General features: G+C 46.3%; 1 pseudogene; it reads right to left on the minus strand.

The window, feature by feature from the left end:
* Window positions 1-1,869: 1,869 nt before the first annotated feature.
* Window positions 1,870-13,107, minus strand: LOC121541382 (annotated as a pseudogene).
* Between the last annotated feature and the right edge of the window lie 12,354 nt (window positions 13,108-25,461).

Genomic DNA, 25,461 nt, shown 5'->3' on the forward strand with positions numbered 1-25,461 from the left:
GTTTTTCTATTGTTGCTTGGACTAATGGATTTTTGTTTAACGATGATTCATTGTTAGAGATGGAAGACTGTCTTGTCATTAAAGCTTAGAAGAAGGAAACGTACAAGAAGTTCAAGACAAGGAATTATGACTAATCACGTCAATAAATCAAATGAAAATTAAAGTGTATCTGTAACAAATGCATCCTTGTATCTACTAGTCAAAAACGTATCTGATGACAAGTGGATCTTACATTGTGGGTGGAGGACATGGATGGGGTCGGATGATCTCTTCAGAGCCAAACACCTCATGCTCTTGTTGAAGCCTTGCGCCAGAGGCAATCCCATTACCTTCTTTCCACACTATCTTCAGGAGACTGAGGAGTTGGGCTTTTTTTTTTACCGGTAAGCTGTTGTACCAAAGATCAATGTCAAGTATCTGTTAAAGAGGAATTAATATTGCGAGAGGTAGAGAAGGGTGTACGGTGCATGGGTTGGGAAAATGGAAGCTATTGTAAAGCTGAGAGGTTATGGGCAAGCATAGGATGAGAGCAACTAACAATAAGGACATCAACTCAGAACCAGGAGAACATTAGGACAGTTGTGCTCAAGCACTTTATTCAGTTGAGATGCCTATCTAGTATCCATCTGTAAATGTCTCCCAACTTTCTGCTCCTCACAATCAGAGCATACATTCCACATGCTACTTGGCATGCATATGACACTAACGTGATGGATTGAGGTTTGTCTCATTGTCCCTCTATATCCCATGTCCTAATACTGTCATGTTCTACCGCATGCTGAACCTCTCAACTTAAGCACTCTCCTACCGCCTGCTCTATTCTTCTCCACAGTTGGACTTGACCAGTGGAGGAAGAATAATATCTAATGCAGTACTTCATCCCTTCATTCTCCTCTAGCCTCAGTTCCCCCACGCTGTCTTGGCCAGAACACACCAATACATTCCGGACGATACCCTGAGATACTTTACATCTGCAAGTAGTTACATTTGATGTAGTGACTTCGCCCCAAAACCTAACATTGACAGCGATGATCTCACAGCTCAGTAGGACAAGAGAGTTGGGTGGAACTTGTGACATAAAATAGCATGCATCAGCACCATTCATTTACAGTTTTACATTTTAGTCATTTAGCAGACGCTCTTATCCAGAGCGACTTACAGTTAGTTAGTGCATACATTATTTTTTTTTCATACCCCCTGTGGGAATCGAACCCACAACCCTGACGTTGCAAACGCCATGCTCTATCAACTGAGCTACATCCCTGCCGGCCATTCCCTCCCCTACCCTGGACGACACTGGGCCAATTGCGCGCCGCCCCATGGGTCTCCCGGTCGCGGCCGGCTACGACAGAGTCTGGATTCACAATCAGCTGACACCAAATTCCTTCCTTAAAGTACTTTATTTATTTAATTTTTTCCAAACAAATGTCGCCTGAGTGAGTATGAGAGGGAGACTTTGCTCCTAGTGCCCTAGTCAATGAGAATAAAAAGCACTTTTTAAAAGTCCTGATATGAGTGCCTTAGTTTAACTACTCACAGTCTACAGTGGCCTTGTTGGGTCAAACATTGCAAATCATAAACTGCAGACAGTGATGCATACAGGAATCCTTATATTGTGAAAGTTCATATTTGCCTGAGTTCTTGGTTGAGTTGACCAGACAAGGTCACCAATTTTTACATTTTAGTCATTTAGCAGACGCTCTTATCCAGAGCGCCTTACAGTTAGTGAGCGCATAAATGTTCCCCCGTGGGAAACGAACCCACAACCCTTGCGTTGCAAGCACCATGCTCTACCAACTGAGCTACAGGAGGTCTTATGAATGAAGTCCAGGGGATCAGAGAAAAGCCTCCCAGTGAGTTGTGCGGGTGGTCTTAGAGTTGGGTGGGTTGGGATTTTTGGGGGGACGTGTGTGTGTTCTGTATGTGGGTATGGACAGGAGGGTGTCTGGGTTGTGTTTATAAGTTGCTCTCTCCGTACAGGGCACTGGAGAAGGAGATGTAGTCCAGGGCGCCTGGGGGCGCGTCGCTGCCAAAGTACCTGGTCATGCGGCTGACGCAGTAGTCTGCCTGCTCTGGGGGCAGCTCCCTGCGCAGTTCTTCCACTGTGATGTATCTCTGGGAGGGGAGGACACAGGTCAACAAAGGTCATCAGGGGTCACAACACGGACATTACAAAACAACCTAAATCAATGGTTGAAATGAACTGTTACTTCATGTGGTCCAAACACACCAAGACAGTCGTGAAGAGGGCACGACAAAGCCTATTCCCCCTCAGGAGACTGAAAAGATTTGGCATGGGTCCTCAGATCCTCAAAAAATTCTACAGCTGCACCATCGAGAGCATCCTGACTGGTTGCATCACCGCCTGGTATGGCAACTGCTTGGCCTCCGACCACAAGGCACTACAGAGGGTAGTGCGTACGGCCCAGTACATCACTGGGGCCAAGCTTCCTGCCATCCAGGACCTCTATACCAGGCGGTGTCAGAGGAAGGCCCTCAAAATTGTCAAAGACTCCAGCCACCCTAGTCATAGACTGTTCTCTCTGCTACCGCACGGCAAGCGGTACCGGAGTGCCAAGTCTAGGTCCAAAAGACTTCTCAACAGCTTCTACCCCCAAGCCATAAGACTCCTGAACAGCTAATCATGGCTACCCGGACTATTTGCACTGCCCCCACCCCATCCTTTTTACGCTGCTGCTACTCTGTTAATTATTTATGCATAGTCACTTTAACTCTACCCACATGTACATATTACCTCAACTACCTCAACTAGCCGGTGCCCCCGCACATTGACTCTGCAACGGTACCCCCATGTATTGTGACGTCACGAGAGGCTACACAGCTTTCAGCGGGATTGCTCAAGTAGTGCAAGGAGACAAGGTTCAAACAAAACAAGGATTTTATTATAGGTCTTGGGAAATTAACGAAAATATAACAAAATTCTGTTCTCTTGTGGCTCTTTAAGGGTTAACAGTTCAGGGATGTCTCTTCCACATCCAGAATCATAATTCTCACTCGCTCAGATAACTTTTCCCCAGCCTTACTGTAGTCCACGTTGCAGCTAGTGGCCAACCCAGCAAAAAAGTCCTTCCAAATGTCTCTCACGTATTTCCACAGGTGCATATATCCAAAGGTGAGTATTTCCCAAAGGTAAGTATCTCCAAATCCTTATATTCCTCATGGAAGTGGACGTGCAGCACTCTTGTCCTCCAGAGAGCCCAGGTTGGAGACTGTGTCTCTTCACCCCCCCACACTCCCTCAGTGTGTCTCTTCCCTTCCCAAACCTTCAGCTCATCAGCTCCTCATTTGTTTCAGCTGCGTGGGAAGATTGGCCATAGAGGGGTGGAGTTCCCGACCATACCAGCAGATGGAGCCATAGCTGTCTGGGTTTGCAGCCACCTCAGGGGGATGTAACGTCCCTCCAGGACACAGCCTCTCGTGACATCACACATCCCCCCTCCTCGGGACCGACGTCCTCGTCGGGTAAAGGCAGCGAAGAAGGCATCACGCCGGGAGAGGGCGTCCGCATTGCCGTGGTGCTTGCCAGCCCTGTGGACAACAGAAAAGTTAAACGGTTGCAAGCTCAAAAACCATCTGGTTACTCTACTGTTTGATTCCTTGTTCTTGGCCATCCACTGCAGAGGGGCGTGATCAGATACCACCATGAAACGTCGGCCCAGGAGATAGAACCGAAGGGACTCCAGGGCCCAGACTACAGCCAGACATTCTTTCTCCACCGTTGAATAGTTCTTCTCTCTTGGAAGTAACTTTCTGCTTAGGTAGAGAATGGGATGTTCTTCACCGTCATGTGCCTGGGTGAGGACAGCACCCAGACCCACCTCCGAAGCATCCGCTTGGACAATGAATTCCTTCTTGAAGTCTGGTGCTACCAGGATCGGACTGGAGCAGAGTGCTCGCTTCAGGTTGAGGAAAGCCGCCTCCGCCGCAGGGTTCCACTTCACCATTCGTGAGTGGCGTTTGGTCGTCAGCTCCGTCAACGGTGCAGCTATGGTAGCAAAATCTGCAATAAAGCGTCTATAGTAGCCAGCGAGGCCCAAAAATGACCTTACTTGCTTCTTGGTGATGGGCTGCGGCCAGTCCTGTATGGCCCGCAGTTTGGCTTCCTGTGGTTTGACCAACCCCCGCCCAATGGTGTACCCCAGGTAGTTTGTCTCACTGAAGGCCAGCTTGCACTTCTTCGGGTTTGCCGTGAGCCCTGCTTCCCTGAGCGAATCCAGCACCGCTTGTACCCGGGGTATGTGGCTGGCCCAATCCGGACTTTGTATAACAACATCATCCAAATAAGCCGCTGCGTACCTCTTGTGGGGCGCAAGGACTCGATCCATCAGGCGTTGGAACGTGGTAGGTGCCCCGTGGAGACCAAACGGAAGTCGGGTATACTGGTAGAGCCCCTCCAGGGTGGCAAAGGCTGTCTTCTCCTTCGACGCCGGGGTCAGGGGCACCTGCCAGTAGCCTTTTGTGAGATCAAGAGTGGTTAGGAAACGAGCCTGCCCCAAGGAGTCTATTAAATCATCGACACGAGGCATTGGGTATGCATCAAATTCAGCCACTTCATTCAACTTTCGATAGTCATTACAAAATCGTACTGAACCGTCTGGCTTGGGAACTAGTACGATGGGACTTGCCCAGGCACTGTGGGACTCTTCGATTACTCCCAACTCCCGCATCTTCCTTACCTCCTTCTGTATAACCACTTTACGAGCCTCTGGCACGCGGTACGGGCGCTGGTTTACCGTTCGGCCAGGCATGGTGCGGATCTCATGTTGGACCACCTCTGTGTGACCGGGAAGGGAGGAGAAGACATCCTGGTTCTGCTCCACGAGTTCCAGGGCCATCTGTCGTTGATGTGGGGACAGATTTGGACCCAGCTGAACCTCTTCTCGCGCCGGTTCCTTGGTCTCTGTGGGGGTAGACAGCTGAACAGCGCCTCTCTGGCGTGCCACTTCTTTAAAAGGTTAACATGATAAATCTGCTCAGTTTTCCTTTTTATCTGGTTGCCTCACCTTGTAGTTTACTTCTCCCATGCGTTCAATGACCTCATATGGTCCTTGCCAGGTTGCCAGGAATTTACACTCAACGGTTGGCACCAGGACCAGCACTCTGTCCCCCGGCTTAAACTCCCTGGGTTGAGCAGATCTGTTGTAGGAGGCTTGCTGTTGCCGCTGACTGGCCTCCAGGTGTTCCCGCATCATGGGATAGATGGCCTTCATTCTCTCCCTCATAGCCCCGACATGGTCGATCAGTGTCCGCTGTTGGCATGGCTGCTCCTCCCAGGCCTCCTTGGCGATGTCGAGCAGTCCTCTGGGTCTGTAGGAAAGCAAGAGCTCAAAGGGTGAAAAACCAGTAGAAGACTGAGGTACCTCTCTCACCGCAAATAATATGTAGGGTAACAGCTGATCCCAGTTGCGCCCATCTTCCCCTACCGCTTTCCGCAGCATGGATTTTAGTGTTTTGTTAAAACGTTCGACTAGGCCATCTGTCTGGGGGTGGTAGACCGAGGTTCTCAGCTGTTTGATTTTCAGTAAAGCACAGAGTTCTTTCATCACTCTGGACATGAATGGAGTCCCTTGGTCCGTCAATATCTCTTTTGGGATTCCCAGACTAGTTGAGAGACGGAACAGCTCCTTGGCGATTTGTCTGGATGTAGCCTTCCTCAGCGGAATGGCCTCCGGGTACCGGGATGCATAGTCCAGAATGACCAGAATGTATTGATGTCCCCTGGAACTTTTCGGTAAGGGCCCGACTATGTCTAATCCAATCCTCTCAAAAGGAGTTTCGATAATGGGCAAGGGAATGAGCGGGTTTCTATATGTGGGCTTTGGCGCAACCTGCTGACACTCAGGGCAACTACGGCAGTAGTTCTCTATCTCTTTGTGTACTCCTGGCCAAAAGAAACGTTGCATGATTCTTTCCTTAGTCTTCTCTACCCCCAAGTGGGCCCCTAGCGGGTGTGTGTGTGCTAGGTTGAGTACTGTGGCCCGATAGGGCTGTGGCACGAGGAGCTGTTCATGCACTTCATCATTTTTCTTGACTATCTGATATACTAACCCCCGGTTTACTGCGAAATGGGGGTAAGTAGGGTTTGTCTTATCACCTAACACTACACCTTCTAATACCTGCACATTTCTTAAGGCATTTGCAAGAGTAGGATCTTGTAATTGAGCCGTACCATACTGGCCTGTGAGAGGGGGAAGCTCTTGGGTGCCTGGGACGTCTTCTTCACTGGAGAACGGAGCACTTTCCTGGGCTGCGTTCTCTTCTCCGTATCCGGACCAGTCTCGGTGTCGGTCTGGGCACCTGCCATCCCTATCAGAGCCCGGGGCGGGAGTGAGTAACTCGGAGGATTGCACCGGAGCCTTCCCAGGATGAGTCTTGCCTCTCCGTTTCCGAGGTACTCGGGTTATCCTCTCCTGAGACTCTCTCCAGAGTGGGTAAAAGGCTGGGCAGTCTCGTCCAATTAGGACAGGGACGGGGAGGGAATCAACCACCCCCGCCGTCGTGTGTATGGTTCCCCGTGTGCTGGTCATTGTAAGTTCAGTAATGGGGTATTCTCTGGTGTCCCCATGGACACAGGAAACTGGGAGGACTTTCCCCGGGGTCAGACACGTTGGGCCCACCAAATCCTTACGCACCAGGGTGGCCCGGCTACCAGAATCCAGTAAGGCCTCCACATCATGGTGATTCACAGTTACCGGGCAGGTGGGGGTCGATCTGGGCCGCCATCTACGACTCCCAAGAGCGAGGCAAAACGGTGTGTGGGTGCTGAGCTGGAGGACTCGCAGTGGGCATAGGTTCATCGGCTGGTTTCCCACACTGCCAGGAGATATGTCCCATCTCCCCACACCGGTAACACTGTCGAGTTTCCCCCTCCTGGTGTACTCTTCTTGGACCCGCCTGGTTTCTGGCTCCCCCTGGAGCCGGGATAAGTCCTGACGTGGCTGGGTTCGAGACCTTGGGGTCCTTTGGACGGGTTCTTCCCATTTGTGGTGGGGCCGCACTCCTGGGGTCTTTTCGGGAAGCATTCAGCATCTCCGCTGTGGCCTGGTACTTTTCCACAGCTTCCACGGTCAGATCAGCCGTGGTCAAGGCCTGTTGACTGATGAACCGTTTTGCCTCATAAGGCAGGGCGCGTAGGTAACGATCCACCACAACGGCCTCCACCACCGCCGCTGCTGTATTCCTCTGCGGATCCAGCCATTTCCTTGCGATTCGGACAAGTTCATGCATCTGCGCCCGAGGAGGTTGGTCTGGTTGGAAGGTCCAGCCGTGAAAGCGCTGGGCCATACCAAACTTTGTGAGTCCATATCTGCTGAGGATCTCAGACTTCAGGGCATCATAGTCAGTAACCTGGTCAGGGCCCAGGTCCCGGACAGCATTCAGCGATTCCCCGGTTAGAAAGGGGGCTAACAGACCAACCCACTGTTGCTTGGGCCAGGCTTCCCTAGTGGCCGTGGCCTCAAATGCATGCAGGTATGCCTCAATGTCATCGGTAGCTCCCATCTTAGATATAAAGTCACTTGCCTTTATTGGGCGGGTATTTTGGACAACCCTCTGTCTCTGCAACTGCAATTCCTCTGCCTTCAGAAGGTTGGCTTTCTTTTGCTCCTCCAAGAGAGCCACGTTTGATTGCATCTGGGCTTGCTGGCCAGCAACAAGGGCTTTAAATATGTCCTCCATTTCAGTCGGCGGGGAGCCTACGGCCAACTTGGAAAACTGGGTGATCAAACCTTCGGTATCCTCCTCTGACATGCACTATTAACGCTTGAGCGTGCCCGTATTCACCACCATCTGTGACGTCACGAGAGGCTACACAGCTTTCAGCGGGATTGCTCAAGTAGTGCAAGGAGACAAGGTTCAAACAAAACAAGGATTTTATTATAGGTCTTGGGAAATTAACGAAAATATAACAAAATTCTGTTCTCTTGTGGCTCTTTAAGGGTTAACAGTTCAGGGATGTCTCTTCCACATCCAGAATCATAATTCTCACTCGCTCAGATAACTTTTCCCCAGCCTTACTGTAGTCCACGTTGCAGCTAGTGGCCAACCCAGCAAAAAGTCCTTCCAAATGTCTCTCACGTATTTCCACAGGTGCATATATCCAAAGGTGAGTATTTCCCAAAGGTAAGTATCTCCAAATCCTTATATTCCTCATGGAAGTGGACGTGCAGCACTCTTGTCCTCCAGAGAGCCCAGGTTGGAGACTGTGTCTCTTCACCCCCCCACACACTCCCTCAGTGTGTCTCTTCCCTTCCCAAACCTTCAGCTCATCAGCTCCTCATTTGTTTCAGCTGCGTGGGAAGATTGGCCATAGAGGGGTGGAGTTCCCGACCATACCAGCAGATGGAGCCATAGCTGTCTGGGTTTGCAGCCACCTCAGGGGGATGTAACGTCCCTCCAGGACACAGCCTCTCGTGACATCACAGTATATATATAGCCTCCCTACTGTTATTTTATTTTACTTCTGCTCTTTTTTTTCTCAACACTTTTTGTTGTTGTTGTTTTATTTTTACTTTTTTTGTAAAAAATAAATGCACTGTTGGTTAAGGGCTGTAAGTGAGCATTTCACTGTAATGTCTGCACCTGTTGTATTCGGCACATGTGACCAATAACATTTGATTTGATTTGATTTGATTTAATGGTTCTGCCCAACTCACCTTGTCGGAGGCCAGGATCTTGAAGGAGGCCATGACCTGGTCGGCGGTATCTGTCTCGCGGGTCATGAAGTCGATGAAGGCCTGGAAGGTGACCACACCTGTTGTTGGAATCCACCAGCATCATGATGCGGGCAAACTCTACCTCACCCTGAGGGCCACACAGAGAGAGAGTGAGAGCAAAAGGAAGACAGGGTTATTTGAGTACAACAAATAATTACTCAAATACAGAAACCAACGCATGTCCATTGCCCCAAATGACTGGGTCCTGAAGCAGTCCCCCTCACCAGATCATAGCCCATGGAGATGAGACAGGCACGGAGGTCATCTGGATCCATCATGCCATTTCTCTTCTACAAAGGAAAAACAAAGATCACTAAGCCACAAGGACGGAAAGATATTAAATATGACTTTGACAGGCAAGCTCAAGGTCCGTATTACCCTGTAAAAGTGGTTGAAGGAGGCTCTGAACTTGTTGAGCTGCTCCTGGCTGATTCCCTTGGCGTCGCGGGTCAGGATCTGGTTCTCCACCTCGTTGATGGTGCGGGCGATGGTGGTCAGGAGCTGCTCCCAGCCCACACGCACATGCTGAGAGGAGGAGAGAGGAGAATCGGAAGACCGTACAGACAGACAGAGAGAGAAAGCCACAGAGAGAGCGAAAGACGGAGAGAGAGGGAGAGAGAGAGATAGAGAAAGACAGAGAGAGATACAGGGAGAAAGACAGAGTGTGAGAGAGAGTGTGAGAGAGAGAGAGTGTGAGAGAGAGTGTGAGAGAGAGAGAGAGAGAGAGAGAGAGAGAGAGAGAGAGAGAGAGAGAGAGAGAGAGAGAGAGAGAGAGAGAGAGAGAGAGAGAGAGAGAGAGAGAGAGAGAGAGAGAGAGAGAGAGAGAGAGAGAGAGAGAGAGAGAGAGAGAGAGAGAGAGAGAGAGAGAGAGAGAGAGAGAGAGAGAGAGAGAGAGAGAGAGAGAGAGAGAGAGAAAGACAGAGATACAGGGAGAAAGACAGAGCGTGAGAGAGAGTGAGAGAGAGAGAGAGAGAGAGAGAGAGAGAGAGAGAGAGAGAGAGAGAGAGAGACAGAGATACAGGGAGAGAGAGAGAGCGTGAGAGAGAGAGAGAGAGAGAGAGAGAGAGAGAGAGAGAGAGAGAGAGAGAGATACAGGGAGAAAGACAGAGAGAGAGAGAGAGAGAGAGAGGAAGCCTGTGGCAGTACCTCCATGGTATAGTTGGTGTGCTTGTCGAAGATGAGTCCTTCCTGGCTAAGCTGGTGATCTCCCTCCAGCTTGTAGATGTTACACCTGTAGTTGATGATGTTCTGCTCGTACTGCTTCAGGTTTCTCATCTGTTCCTCCAGGGAGCCGGCGATGTCCACAGACACATGGCTGATCTCCTACAGGAGGAGAGAGGTGTTGTGTTAGTGGGACATATACAGAGTACAATGACAGTTCATCAATAATATAATGTAATATATGCTATTTAGCAGACACTTTTATCCAAAGCAATAGTCATTTTACGTCCCCGGAATCAAACCCACTATCCTGGTGTTGCAAATGCCATGCTCAACCATCAAAGCTACAGAGGACCACCATTCATTCATTTAATTGTATTTATTTAGCCAGGATAATCCACTCATTAAGAATTGCCACTTTTTTCCAGGGAGCCCTGGGTTCCATAGAATCAATAAAAACATGTATACACATCACATAAAAGTTGTGTTAATACCAGGATTAATTTACTTTGTCTTGAGAGGATATGCTTGAACAGTTATAAACAGCTCTGGGATAATCTAATGAAGAGTGAGTTTGAGTGGGAGTTGTCGGGCGTTACTGTACCTCCATCCTGGTCTGAATACAGGGTCCAATGATGTTGGCCTGGGCAGCAAACTGGCGCCTCAGCCTCTCGTTGGACTGCTGCCTGGCCACCTCCTCCTGCAGCATCTGGTCCCTGAGGGGCACCAGGTGTTTCACCTGCACACCACAGATAAAGGACGGGCAAAGCTGATCAAAACTCTACAAAGTTTAACAAAGGAGGTACAAAGTTGATGACTGGACCTGGAGCTTGATGTATCCTGATGGATTAGTGTTAAAGACTGAATGATAACCAAAGCATTGTTCCATTGAGTTGTTCAATGCTCAGCCTTAGAACGAGAGGGGTCATCACACTCCCTGAGTAGACAATATCAAAGAGATGAACATGTACTCACAGCATCCCACTTGTTGGTGATGTTCTGGGGGGAGAGGACGGTGTAGAGGTTAATTCCTGACAGCTTGATGCCGTAGGTCTGAGCGATCTTCACAATCTCACTCTGGATGCCCATGGTGGCCATGCGCTCCTTATCAGCTTTCGGTAGGGTGGCCTTGAACTGGTCGTGGGCTGTAATCAGACTCTGAGGAGGAGGAGGAGGAGGAGGAGGAGGGAGGAGGAGGAGGAGGAGGAGGAGGAGGAGGAGGAGGAGGAGAAAGGAAGAATAGGATCAGCCAGGAAAAGAAGCAGCAGTGAATAAAGAGGAGGAGCACAGAGAATTATGAAGTGGAGAAAGTGGAGGAAGGAATAATAAATGAATGTAATGAGGATATCACAAACTAGCTACCCTCCCCAATAGCTACCCTCTACCTAGCTACACTCCCCCCTAGCTACCCTCTCCCTAGCTACCCTCCCCCCTAGCTACCCTCTCCCTAGCTACACTCCCCCCTAGCTACCCTCCCCACTAGCTACACTCCCCCCTAGCTACCCTCCCCACTAGCTATCCATCCAGTTGTTGAAGGGGGCTGCTCTCTTGGCAAACTCCAGGTACAGCTGGTCAATGGTCTCCCACAGCTTCTCCACACGCTGAAAAAACATACATTTAGTGTTATCAACTGGAAACTATGGACTTGTATGGAAGCTGAATAAAAGGACATAACATCTGAAGCCTATTTCTGTAAGTAGGGTAAGTTATGTAGAGGTCAGGAAGTCACAGTGTTATGTGGAGGTTTGAAATAGGGTCATGTCTGTCTGTCTCCAGGGTACCTCCAGTGAGTCTCTCCTCTTCTGGGTCAGAGTGCCCAGATTGTCCCACTGGTCACATATGACCTGGCAGCGGGTGTTGATGGTGACAGCATCATGATAGTCCAGCTCACTAGGACATGAAGAATATGAGATTGGAGATAGCATTCCCTCAGAGTAATTTTAGACCAAAAGAAAGAAGGGTGATTCTCTTCTATTTCTCACTCTCGCTTTCATTTTATCTATCTTTATCATTAGATCAGTCTTTCAGTCTCTGTCACTCTCCATCTAGTTACTTTCTTTCTCTGTCTCTCTCTTTCTTTCGCTCTCTCTCCATTTCTCCTTACTTGAGCACCTGGGCGATGGCAGCGATCTGCTCCACTCTGTCCTGGTGTGCTGCCAGGTCAGACTCAAACGCCTCGTGTTTCCTCATCAGAGCCCTGATCTCCATCAGAGAGGCAGACTCATAGTCCTTCATGGAGAGCAGCTCCACCTTACCTGAAGGCCACAGAGACACACACTGACTATTACACAAAGTTTAGAGCAGGGTTTTTACAACCTTCTTAAAACAAACCCTCCACTTGATTTTAGATAATTGAGAGTCTCCATCCCCACTTCCCACACCTGAGGTCCAGAACTCATGCAGGGAACACTTCTGTTTGAACTTCTCCGCCAGGTGGTCTAGTCTCTCCAGGCATCTGATCTCAGTGAGCAGCCACTCCTCATAACCCTTCTCTACCTGCTCCAAACCCTTCCAGGCATTGGCAATGTCCTGAGAGGAGACAGAGGTCCAAGAGAAACCAGGGGCTCAGTGAACAGAGAACATAACAGACTTGACCAGATGATGGTAATGAGAGTGAAAGTCAGAATCAATGAAAGTGGTGTGGGGGGTGACTGTGGGGGACGTACCGAGACCATCTTTCCCTCAGAAGGCATGAAGGCGGGCCTGTTGCTCAGCCTCAGCTTGGTCTGCAGGGTGTTAAAGTTGATCTCCAGCTGACACTTCTCCTGGACCTTGGGGGGCTTGTGGACGCGACGGTAGTCACGGAAGTCCTCCAGCTTCTGCTGCATGGCGCGCATGGTCTGCTCCGCCACACGGTTCTCCAGCCAGGGGATGGTGCAACGGATCCACTCCAGCAGCTATGTGGAGGGGGGAGTACAGATATATATGCACTGAAGCCATCGTAACACAGAGACATTATTTGGAATGGACCAAGAACAGGTCAAACTAAACTGACATACTACTCCATCAGCTTCTCGTTCTCCTGGTTCACAGCCAGCATCTTGCAGAACCTATTGGCAGCTGTCTCGGCCTAGGACACAAGAACAGAGGTCAGACAGGATGTCCAGGCTGGATCTCTAAGGGGAAAGGCTATGTAGAATGGTGGTCAGTAGGGAAGCCTCACCTGCTCTGCTCCAGCAAAGGCATGATAGAAGCAGGACACATAGGTCATGATGGCTTTCTCATTGGGCTTTGGAGTGTTCACAATATCTAAAATGCGAAGAAAAAGTAAAAAAAGATTGCCAAAGATATGCAGAGAAATATTTAGAAATGTTTTCTCTTATTTGGTTAAGACAATAAAACAACTTCATAGTTAAGAACACTATAACAATATGCAAGAAAATGAAATGTATTATACAAGAACCAATATCACTCCCTAAAAACACAACCTTATGGATCAATCCTTGGATAGCTTTTCAGAATTCACCGATATATTGATCCACATGGAAAACTAAAGGCATACAACTGGTAATTGACTTGGTAACAGGAAATACATGTATTTCCATGACAGAATTAAAAAGTAATTTTGGACTGACAAATGTAGATAGTTTCAAATACATGCAACTTAAAAGTTACATATCACGACATTTGGATTTTAAATCTTTTGGGACATCAGAGCAACCTTGAGGGAATCTTCTTTGAGTCAAAAAAGGATGTTGTTCATATGATAGGGAAGATATACAAAACCTAGCAGAGAGCATATCCAACTGACAATCTCTTAGAAAAAAATATTAACTATTGGAACCAAGACTTAAAAAGAACTGATGTTGGCACAAGATGGAGGGAATGTTGGAGTATAGCTAATGAAATTACAGTTAATGAAAATGTACGCTTAATCCAGTATAAGTTTATGTATAGCATTTATTATACAAGAGACAAAATTCACAAATTCCACAGCACCACAGCAGTCATGTCTTAAGTGTAAAATAATAATGACTCAATAATCCATGCTTTCTGGGAACGCTATAAAGTCCGGAAGATGTCTGTCAGAAGAACTTTGAGAGGGAAGAACCTTGAGAGAGGACAGTCTGAAGGAAGGACTGAACCTAGAGAGGACAGTCTGAAGGAAGGACTGAACCTAGAGAGAGGACAGTCTGAGGGAAGAACCTAGAGAGAGGAGAGTCTGAGGGAAGGACTGAACCTAGAGAGAGGAGAGTCTGAGGGAAGGACTGAACCTAGAGAGAGGAGAGTCTGAGGGAAGGACTGAACCTAGAGAGAGGAGAGTCTGAGGGAAGGACTGAACCCATGGTGAAGCTGTTGAAGGTTGTGAGGATCAATCTGTTTGTATTTATGTATATGCTTAAAAACTCAGCGTGTGTGTAACGAAGACGCTGTGAGTCGAGAAGCAGGTGCAGGTGAAACGTTTAATAAAACAACAAACATAGAACGAGACAACATAGCAGTAACGTCTACGCATAAACACAGGAACAGAATCAATAACGCCTGGGGAAGGGAGTGACAGATATAGGGGAGGTAATCAGGAAGGTGATGGAGTCCAGGTGAGTCTCATGAGGCGCAGGTGCGCGTAACGATGGTGACAGGTGTGCGTAATAATGAGCAGACTGGCGACCTCGAACGCCGGAGAGGGAGTATACGTGACAGTGTGCTGCAGTTTTCCATCAACTGGAGCGGCATGAGAGATAGTGAGAGGGAAAGAGGGTGAAATGGAGAGAGAGAGATTTAAGAATGTTCAGGCCCAATGTAATTTGATGTAAGTAAGGCTAGAAGAGGAGACTCTTTCGCAGCAGGTGCCCACCCCTCAAATCAACCTCTACTGCCATAGATGACCAAATTTAGACTGGGTGGGGGAGGGGGGCTAAGGAGGAGAAAGGAGGAGAAGGGGGTGGGGTTGAAGAAGGCTATATCGGGTAGCCATAGGATACCAGGGGACAGCTGACAGCAGAGCATTCCTGCAGCAGACACTCTCAACCAACAGTGTGTGGAAAGGGAATGCTGGGAAAAGGAGAGGGGGTGCGTTTTTCTGAACCACTCTAGATGTTAGCTTTACAGTAATACCTTTACCCTGCCTCCTGGTGATTTAGGATGGGATAACATCATACAATCATTCACCGTTTATCCTTCTTCCTAAGAGAAAGGCATTGACCACACTCGTAAAACCTCACTGTATTACCAGTAAATTAATAAAAATGAAATAACTTGTGTTAAACTGATACTTGAGAATGATAGATCAACTCATCATATGATCGATCATAATGATCATCATGTTTTATTTACTTCTAAATTGAATAATTGGTGCTACAAAATGCCCAAGAACTCTGGAAAGAATGATAATATGGAGTCTATGTCTTGTGCATGACAGGGGTGAAGAGCATAACAGCAAGAATTCTTAAGGAAATGAACAAGAAACAGATTTAGACCAAAGAGGCATTCATACTGATACATCAATGCACTACCCCTACCTAATACCAACTTTATTGTTGAGAAAACTCTAGACAAAAGCATAACAAATGGTGAACTACTATTTTTCTGAGGAAGTCATTTCCAAATATCTATTGCACATAAAGCCACAATAACAAACAAGGCCTCGCCACAAAACTCAGGTCTCAACGACCTGTCTCTGAAGCTCAATCACTAACATTACTGTAGTATCGTAGGAATTATGACTTTGCTAACGTTTTCAAATGGTATCTGAGAGAATGTTGATTTGGCCCAGGGAGCATCTGGGGAGCAGTTTTAGAGGGGCACCCTAAAGCAGAGGAAGTCTGTTGTGTGGACTCCTGGGAGTGGTCTGTAGGGGAAAACACCCATATCAGATTACATAGGATATATACTATGGTTTGGGACAAAGGACGGTGAGAATAGCATATTTGAATTTGGGTCGGCTGTTCTCCGGGTGTCTGCAGACATCCATAAATTGAAGCTGTAATCCTTTGTTATGAATAAACCTTTATAATCAAAGTACAGTGTCAGCGGATTTCCTTGGTCTCACAGCCTAATTAGCAACGTTTTCTCGACACAACATTACATTAACTCACATAAGACAATGTCCCATTGCAGAACACCACACCATTCAGCAACTGAGCAACTCTTTCTCTAGCTGAAAGTTATTGTTTTAAACCATGATTATATTACTATCAGAACTAAGGTGTTAATACAACTTCCAGGCTAAACCATCATTTACGAAAAGGCTAAATTCCACCTGAAACTATAACTGTTGCTGTCACTGAGGGCTATAGCTTCTCCAATATATTACCTCAAACCAGAGTGAACTATGAGACAAATACAGTGGTTATTATTGTGGAGCCCTGTTGACTTCAGGTTGTATAGCAGGTCTGAAGCTAAGGTCGCGCCATGTCTTCCAAGTCTCATTTATCACTTGAATGTAAGGAAGCCTGGGAAACAGAGCTAGGTTTGGGGGTTAAGGTCAGTGAGAGACTGTGGCTCAGAGCCTGGCACTCCCAGGGGGCTGTAGGAAACTGTGGCCCAGAGCCTGGCACTCCAAGGGGGCTGTAGGAGACTGTGGCCCTGGGCTGGCACTCCCAGGGAGTTGTTGGAGACTGTGGCCCTGGGCTGGCACTCCCAGGGGGTTGTTGGAGACTGTGGCCCTGGGCCTGGCACTCCCAGGGGGTTGTGGGAGACTGTGGCCCTGGGCTGGCACTCCCAGGGGGTTGTGGGAGACTGTGGCCCTGGGCCTGGCACTCACAGGGGGTTGTGGGAGACTGTGGCCCTGGGCTGGCACTCCCAGGGGGTTGTGGGAGACTGTGGCCCTGGGCTGGCACTCCCAGGGGGTTGTGGGAGACTGTGGCCCTGGGCTGGCACTCCTATTAGCACCCTCCACAGACACGCAGGACTGAGTCACTGGGACATTAGGCAGGAGCCCACCAGCTCTCTACTAAACCCTGTTGTTAGTTGGCAAGAATGTTGGGCCTGCCTTAACATAGTGGTTTGGAACACGTAAGCCCAACGGCTCAGACAGAGACAATAGACAGGCATCTGCACGTGGACGCACACACACACACACATGAAAATAGTGATTTATGCTTATACTTTAACCAAAACACTTGAACAATGTTTTATATCATATAAAGAGCAACACAATATACTTTTGAGTCTGGCATTTAGCCAAATAACACAGATGTCACCACATCCATAAAATGCAGAGCTCCCATCATGCAAAAAATGTATGTACTGCGACCATTTCCATGACTACCAGTTACCTCTGAGTTGGCAGCATAGACTTCTATAATAAACAGTTGGTTGCCAGTCCCTTTCTGCTTGAATTGCTTTGCTAGCACGGTAACACTTTATTTGACACCCAGCGTCATTACACGTTATGACAGTCATAGCCATGTCACAGTAGCTGACATAACGTGTCATAACCTGTTATAATATGGTCATAACACTGTCATGACACATATATTTAGACCTGTTGTGACATATATTTTGTTATTTTATGGCTGGTTATGACACCTACATAACAGTGTCAAAACCCACAAAACCTACCACACAAGGCAAAACATTCCATTACACCATAGCCTACGTGTCAATAGTATGTTTATGATATATATATTTTTTATTTACCATATTAAATTATCATTGTAATTGCGCACACATTGATTTCAGGAACAGTACAAGACACCCTCTTTGTGACTGATGACTGATATAAGGGCCTGTATGTGATAGGCCTATCTGGCTTATATGATTATGATGGTCATAATGCTTCTAGACAGTTTCATAAAGTGTACTTTCTACAAGTTATTTAAAATATGATTAAAAAAACATGACTGTAAAGAATTCATTACAACAACAACAAAGCATTTAAGAAAAACAAACTGTAAAACAAAAGGAAACTTCTTGGCAGGGAAAAACTAATTTGGGTTTTGACACTTTTGTAGGTGTCATAAAATAACGCAATATACACTATATATACAAAAGTATGTGGACACCCCTTCAAATTAGTGGATTCGGCTATTTCAGCCACACCCATTGCTGACAGGTGTATAAAATCGAGCACACAGCCACTCCATAGGAAAAACATTGGCAGTAGAATGGCCTTAGTGAAGAGCTCAGTGACTTTCAACATGGCACCGTCAGAGGATGCCACCTTTCCAACAAGTCAGTTCGTCAAATTTCTGCCCTGCTAGAGCTGCCCGATGAACTGTAAGTGCTGTTATTGTGAAGTGGAAAGTCTAGGAGCAACAACGGCTCAGCCGCGTAGTGGTAGGCCACACAAGCTCACAGAACGGGACCGCCGAGTGCTGCCCTTGGTTGCAACACTCACTACCGAGTTCCAAAATGCCTCTGGAAGCAACGTCAGCACAAGAACAGTTCGTCGAGAGCTTCATGAAATTGGTTTCCATAGCCGAGCAGCCGCACACAAGCCTAAGATCACCACGCGCAATGACAAGCATCAGCTGGAGTGGTGTAAAGCTTGCCGCCATTGGACTGGAGCAGTGGAAATGCATTCTCTGGAGTGATGAATCACGCTTCAACATCTGGCAGTACGACGGACGAATCTGGGTTTGGCGGATGCCAGGAGAACACTACCTGCCCAAATGCATAGTGCCAACTGTAAAGTTTGGTGGAGAAGGAATAATGGTCTGGGGCTGTTTTTCATGGTTCGGGCTAGGCCCCTTAGTTCCAGTGAAGGCAAATCTTAACGCTACAGCATACAATGACATTCTAGACGATTCTGTGCGTCCAACTTTGTGGCACCAGTTTAGGGAAGGTCATGGTTATGACACTGGTTGTCAAGTAAAGTGTTACTGCTAGCACTAATCCAAACTCCTTCATTGTGTCCACACAGACAGATCAGTTGTAATCATTGTCTAGCTTCTCCTTCCAATAAGAATTATTCTTCCAACAACACATACTACATTACACACAACATTGAAGTGTGTTTGTGTTTACGATGTGTTGCAAAGCTCTCATATCAGTGTAAAAACTATGGTAATACAACCACAATAGTCACAAGAGACGATTACTTACACTCTTAGCTCTCTGCCTAGGGCTTTGGCAAGAGTTGCAACTGCACTACCGGTCAAATGTTTTAGAAAACCTACTCATTCAAGGGTTTTTCTTTATTTTTACTATTTTCTCCATTGTAGAATAATAGTGAAGACATCAAAACTATTAAAGAACACATATGGAATCATGTAGTAACCAAAAAAGTGTTAAACAAATCAAAATATATTTTATATTTGAGATTCTTCAAATAGCCACCCTTTGCCTTAATGACAGCTTTGCACACTCTTGGCATTCTCTCAACCAGCTTCATGAGGTAGTCACCAGGAATGCATTTCAATTAACAGGTGTGCCTTGTTAAAAGTTAATTTGTGGAATTTATTTCCTTCTTAATGCGTTTGAGCCAATCAGCTGTGTTGTAACAAGGTAGGGGGGTATACAGAAGATTGCCCTATTTGGTAAAAGACCAAGTCCATATTATGGCAAGAACAGCTCAAATAAGCAAAGAGAAATGACAGTCCATCATTACTTTAAGACATGAAGGTCAGTCAATACGGAACATTTCAAGAACTTTGAAAGTTTCTTCAAGTGCAGTCACAAAAACCATCAAGCGCTATGATGAAACTGGCTCTCATGAGGACCGCCACAAGAATGGAAGACCCAGAGTTACCTCTGCTGCAGAGGATAAGTTCATTAGAGTTACCAGCCTCAGAAATTGCAGCCCAAATAAATGCTTTATAGAGTTCAAGTACAGACACATCTCAACATCAACTGATCAGAGGAGACTGTGTGAATCAGGCCTTCATGGTCGAATTGCTGCAAAGAAACCACTACTAAAGGACACCAATAAGAAGAAGAGACTTGCTTGGACCAAGAAACACGAGCAATGGACATTAGACCGGTGGAAATGTGTCCTTTAGTCTGGAGTCCAAATTTGAGATTTTTGGTTCCAATCGTGGGTGAACGGATGATCTCTGCATGTGCATTTCCCACCGTAAAGCATGGAGGAGGAGGTGTTATGGTGTGGGGGTGCTTTGCTGGTGACACTGTCTATGATTTATTTAGAATTCAAGGCACACTTAACCAGCATGGCTACCACAGCATTCTGCAGCGATACGCCATCCCATCTGGTTTGGGCTTAGTGTGACTATCATTTGTTTTTCAACAGGACAATGAGCCAACACACCTCCAGGCTGTGTAAGGGCTATTTTACCAAGAAGGAGAGTGATGGAGTGCTGCATCAGATGAGTGCTGCACTTTGAGGTGAGTTGCTGAAGTGTTATAGTTCCTGTTCCACACCACTTCTTGTATATACAGTGCTAATCGGAAAGTATTCAGACCCCTTGACTTTTTTCACATTTTGTTATGTTACAGCTTTATTCTAAAATTGATTAAATTGTTGTTGTTTTTCTCATCTATCTACACACAATACCCCAAAATTTAGAAATTCTTGCTAAAAAACTGAAATAATCATATTTACATAAGTATTCAGACCCTTTACTCAGTACTTTGTTGAAGCGCCTTTGGTAGCGATTACAGCCTGGAGTCTTCTTAGGTATAATGCTAGAAGCTTGGCACACCTGTATTTGTGGTCCTCTGTAGCTCAATTGGTAGAGCATGGCGCTTGTAACGCCAGGGTAGTGGGTTCGATCCCCGGGACCACCCATACCTAAAAATGTATGCACGCATGACTGTAAGTCGCTTTGGATAAAAGCGTCTGCTAAATGGCATATTATTATTATTATTTAGGGGTTTCTCCCATTCTTCTCTGCAGATCCTCTCAAGCGCTGTCAGGTTGGATGGGGAGTGTTGCTGCACAGCTATTTTTAGGTCTCTCCAGAGATCGATCAGGTTCAAGTCCAGGCTTTGGCTGGGCCACTCAAGGACATTCAGAGACTTGTCCCGAAGCCACTCCTGCGTTGTCTTGGCTGTGTGCTTAGGGTCATTGTCTTGTTGGAAGGTGAACCTTCGCCCCAGTCTGAGGTCCTGAGCGCTCTGGAGTAGGTTTTCATCAAGGATCTCTCTGTAATTAGCTCTGTTCATCTTTCCCTCGATCCTGACTAGTCTCACAGTCCCTGCCGCTGAAAAACACTCCCACACCATGATGCTGCCACCACCATGCTTCACCGTAGGGGTGGTGCCAGGTTTCCTCCAGACGTGGCGCTTGGCATTCAGGCCAAAGTGTTGAATCTTGGTTTCATCTGACCAGAGAATCTTGTTTCTCATGGTCTGAGAGACTTTAGGTATCTTTTGGCAAACTCCAAGCCGGCTGTCATGTGCCTTTTACTGAGGAGTGGCTTCCGTCTGGCCACTCTACCATAAAGGCCTGATTGGTGGAGAGCTGCAGAGATGGTTGTCCTTCTGGAAGTTTCACCCATCTCCACAGAGGAACTCTAGAGCTCTGTCAGTGACCATCGGGTTCTTGGTCACCTCCCTGACCAAGGCCCTTCTTCTCTCATTGCTCAGTTGGACGGACAACTAGCTCTAGGAAGAGTCTTGGTGGTTCCAAACTTCTTCCATTTAAGAATGATAGAGGCCACTGTGTTCTTGGGGACCTTCAATGCTGCAGAAATGTTTTGGTACCCTTCCCCAGATCTGTGCCTCGACACAATCCTGTCTCGGAGCTCTATGGACAACTCCTTCGACCTCATGGCTTGGTTTTTGCTCTGACATGCACTGTCAACTGTGGGACCTTATATAGACAGGTGTGTGCCTTTCCAAATCATGTCCAATCAATTGAATTTACCACAGGTGGACTCCAATCAAGTTGTAGAAACATCTCAAAAATGATCAATGGAAACAGGATGCACCTGAGCTAAATTTTGAGTCTCATAGCAAAGGGTCTGAATACTTATGTAAATAAGGTATTTCTGGGGTTTTTTTTATACATTAGCAAAAATGTAAAAAAAAAACGTTTTCGCTTTGTAATTATGGGGTATTGTGTGTAGATTGCTGAGGATGTTTTATTTATGTAATCTATTTTTGAGTAAGGATGTAACGTAACAAAATGTGGAAAAGATCAAGGGGCATTCATATTACGAAGCCACTGTATGTGGTTGATGTTACATTGAATAAACACATTATATAGACTGGGCATTAAGTGACTATACAAAAGCAACTGACATCCTCTATCCTGTCTGCATCTACAGGGAATTACCATTTCATAACTTGGTGGAGGACAGCTCCCACCACTACTATAATGGTAATCCCATCCCTACACAGTTATACTACACACCACATAACATGCCAGACCGTGTACAAGAGGCCTAATCTCTTGTGGACAGACTATGTAATTGAGCATCTGACCAAATTACGTGAGATTTTAGTTCTGGGTTAACCGAGATTACAAGAGGTCTAACAAAGGTACAGTGAGGGGAAAAAAGTATTTGATCCCCTGCTGATTTTGTACGTTTGCCCACTGACAAAGAAATGATCAGTCTATAATTTTAATGGAAGGTTTATTTGAACAGTGATAGACAGAATAGCAACCAAAATATCCAGAAAAACGCATGTCAAAAATGTTATAAATTGATTTGCATTTTAATGAGGGAAATAAGTATTTGACCCCCTCTCAATCAAAAAGATTTCTGGCTCCCAGGTGTCTTTTATACAGGTAACGAGCTGAGATTAGGAGCACACTCTTAAAGGGAGTGCTCCTAATATCAGCTTGTTACCTGTATAAAAGACACCTGTCCACAGAAGCAATCAATCAATCAGATTCCAAACTCTCCACCATGGCCAAGACCAAAGAGCTCTCCAAGGATGTCAGGGACAAGATTGTAGACCTACACAAGGCTGGAATGGGCTACAAGACCATCGCCAAGCAGCTTGGTGAGAAGGTGACAACAGTTGGTGCGATTATTCGCAAATGGAAGAAACACAAAATAACTGTCGATCTCCCTCGGCCTGGGGCTCCATGCAAGATCTCACCTCGTGGAGTTGCAATGATCATGAGAACGGTGAGGAATCAGCCCAGAACTACACGGGAGGATCTTGTCAATGATCTCAAGGCAGCTGGGACCACAGTCACCAAGAAAACAATTGGTAACACACTACGCCGTGAAGGACTGAAATCCTGTAGCGCCCGCATGGTCCCCCTGCTCAAGAAAGCACATATACAGGGCCGTCTGAAGTTTGCCAATGAACATCTGAATGATTCAGAGGAAAACTGGGTGAAAGTGTTGTGGTCAGATGAAACCAAAATCGAGCTCTTTGGCATCAACTCAACTCGCCGTGTTTGGAGGAGGAGGAATGCTGTCTATGACTCCAAGAACACCATCCCCACCGTCAAACATGGAGGTGGAAACATAATGCTTTGGGGGTGTTTTTCTGCTAAGGGGACAGGACAACTTCACCGCATCAAAGGGACGATGGACGGCGCCATGTACCGTCAAATCTTGGGTGAGAACCTCCTTCCCTCAGCCAGGGCATTGAAAATAGGTCGTGGATGGGTATTCCAGCATGACAATGACCCAAAACACACTGCCAAGGCAACAAAGGAGTGGCTCAAGAAGAAGCACATTAAGGTCCTTGAGTGGCCTAGCCAGTGTCCAGACCTTAATCCCATAGAAAATATGTGGAGGGAGCTGAAGGTTTGAGTTGCCAAACGTCAGGCTTGAAACCTTAATGACTTGGAGAAGATCTGCAAAGAGGAGTGGGACAAAATCCCTCCTGAGATGTGTGCAAACCTAGTGGCCAACTACAAGAAATGTCTGACCTCTGTGATTGCCAACAAGGGTTTTGCCACCAAGTACTAAGTAATGTTTTCCAGAGGGGTCAAATACTTATTTCCCTCATTAAAATGCAAATCAATTTATAACATTTTTGACATGCGTTTTTCTGGATTTTTTTGTTGTTATTCTGTCTCTCACTGTTCAAATAAACCTACCATTAAAATTATAGACTGATCATGTCTTTGTCAGTGGGCAAACGTACAAAATCAGCAGGGGATCAAATACTTTTCCCCCTCACTGTAGCTACCTACTAGCCTGAGTGACAGTCTGTTTGTGCTATCATTCCAAATCCCTGTCACTCATAGTCGTGTTTGGCTGGACAACGACAGCAATGGAGTTGGGAAAAGCACAAACTGATTTGGTACCAAGGTAGGCTAGTTACCTGCTGCATAACGACTTACAACATGTCAACTAGTGTGGCGCCAGCTCGTTGATTTAATGGCCGCTGCATGTATGTCTGTCAGCATTTGAGAGGGCTTCGGAAACCCCAGCGACTATTTATACCTGCATCAGCATAATTAGTAGGCCTTCTGGTGTCCAAAGTACAGTGAGTCTTCTAAGACTGTACAGGCAGACTGAGGCTTCCATCCAGTGATGGATGACGCAACATGGCATCTACTGAAAGATACACAACAAGGATTTATAAACGCTGCTTACAAACAAACCAGATGAACCAAAAGCATCATGCAACAACGTTGCATTGGTACTACATATAGCTTATGTGTTGTTGTTTTTTTAAAGGTTCAGCTCATGAGACAGAACCCACATATTATAATAATAATGTATTCGAAAATTGGCATTTTCAGTTGCGGAAGACAGAAATCTGTGAATGAGACAGTGGTCATTTATGACACCTGCACCTGCCTTATTTTAAGAGTGAGGATCCAATTTCAGTCCTGACAGAGACGGACCCCTCTCTCCAAAACACCTAGGACCAATCATCAGTCATGCCCCATTTCCCCAAATCCGACTGCTAGAGCAGCAGCCATACTGTAGCTGTAATGATTACATCATCATGGCTCATTCACAGTGACATCATTGTTCCCATTGTGTGTACAAAGAGCCTGTTTACTTTACTCTGGAAGTTTCATTTGATCTCAGTCCAGTTTGGCGCATCGGGTGCACATAGATCTTTCGGTCAGAGATAATAATGTATTTATTATAAAGATATCTTTACCTGAATCTGATTGATTTTCATGTACTATTTAATTAGTAATAAAATACAGTGCACTATATGAGACATTGGACAGTTAGGCCTACACCTATACGATATCATGAATTTGCATAACATTATAAAAATTGAGCACATTAACAGTGTTTTGAAATACTACGGTTACAAAATATTACGGTGTACTATGGTTACAACAGAATTCTGTGTAGACCCTTTACTGGTATTTGGGGGCTGAGGAGTAAGTTGGAAATGCTAGCACCAAGCATTTTGTGGGGCTCCTCTCTGCCATCTCTTCTCAAGAGAGGTTGTCACATCAAAGATGCGTTATAAAAGGTTTTTATCAGTTCAGCCAGTAGTTTTGAAATTATCTCACGAGCCAAAACGGGTCCCCGAAAATTGTGCACAACGTCATCCATTTCATATAGAGTTTTTTGTTTATTATTATAATAATTTTCTTGCAATTCGTATGATATGTTACGAATTCCAATTCATACAATATGTTACGAATTTGTATGCGCTTATTAAGATCCTGTTCAATCTCTAAGTCACCTAGACACTTGCCTAGTGTAAAGTAAGACCTTTGCCATGTACAGTCTGCTGTTGAAAGGCTGAACCTTACTTGGAAGGAGCAATTGATATAAAATGGGGTCAATAACATTATTTGCAGGGATTAACTGCATCGGTCTCCATAACCTAA

Source organism: Coregonus clupeaformis, chromosome 27 (genome assembly GCF_020615455.1).
Source record: "Coregonus clupeaformis isolate EN_2021a chromosome 27, ASM2061545v1, whole genome shotgun sequence".
Lineage (NCBI taxonomy): Eukaryota > Metazoa > Chordata > Actinopteri > Salmoniformes > Salmonidae > Coregonus > Coregonus clupeaformis.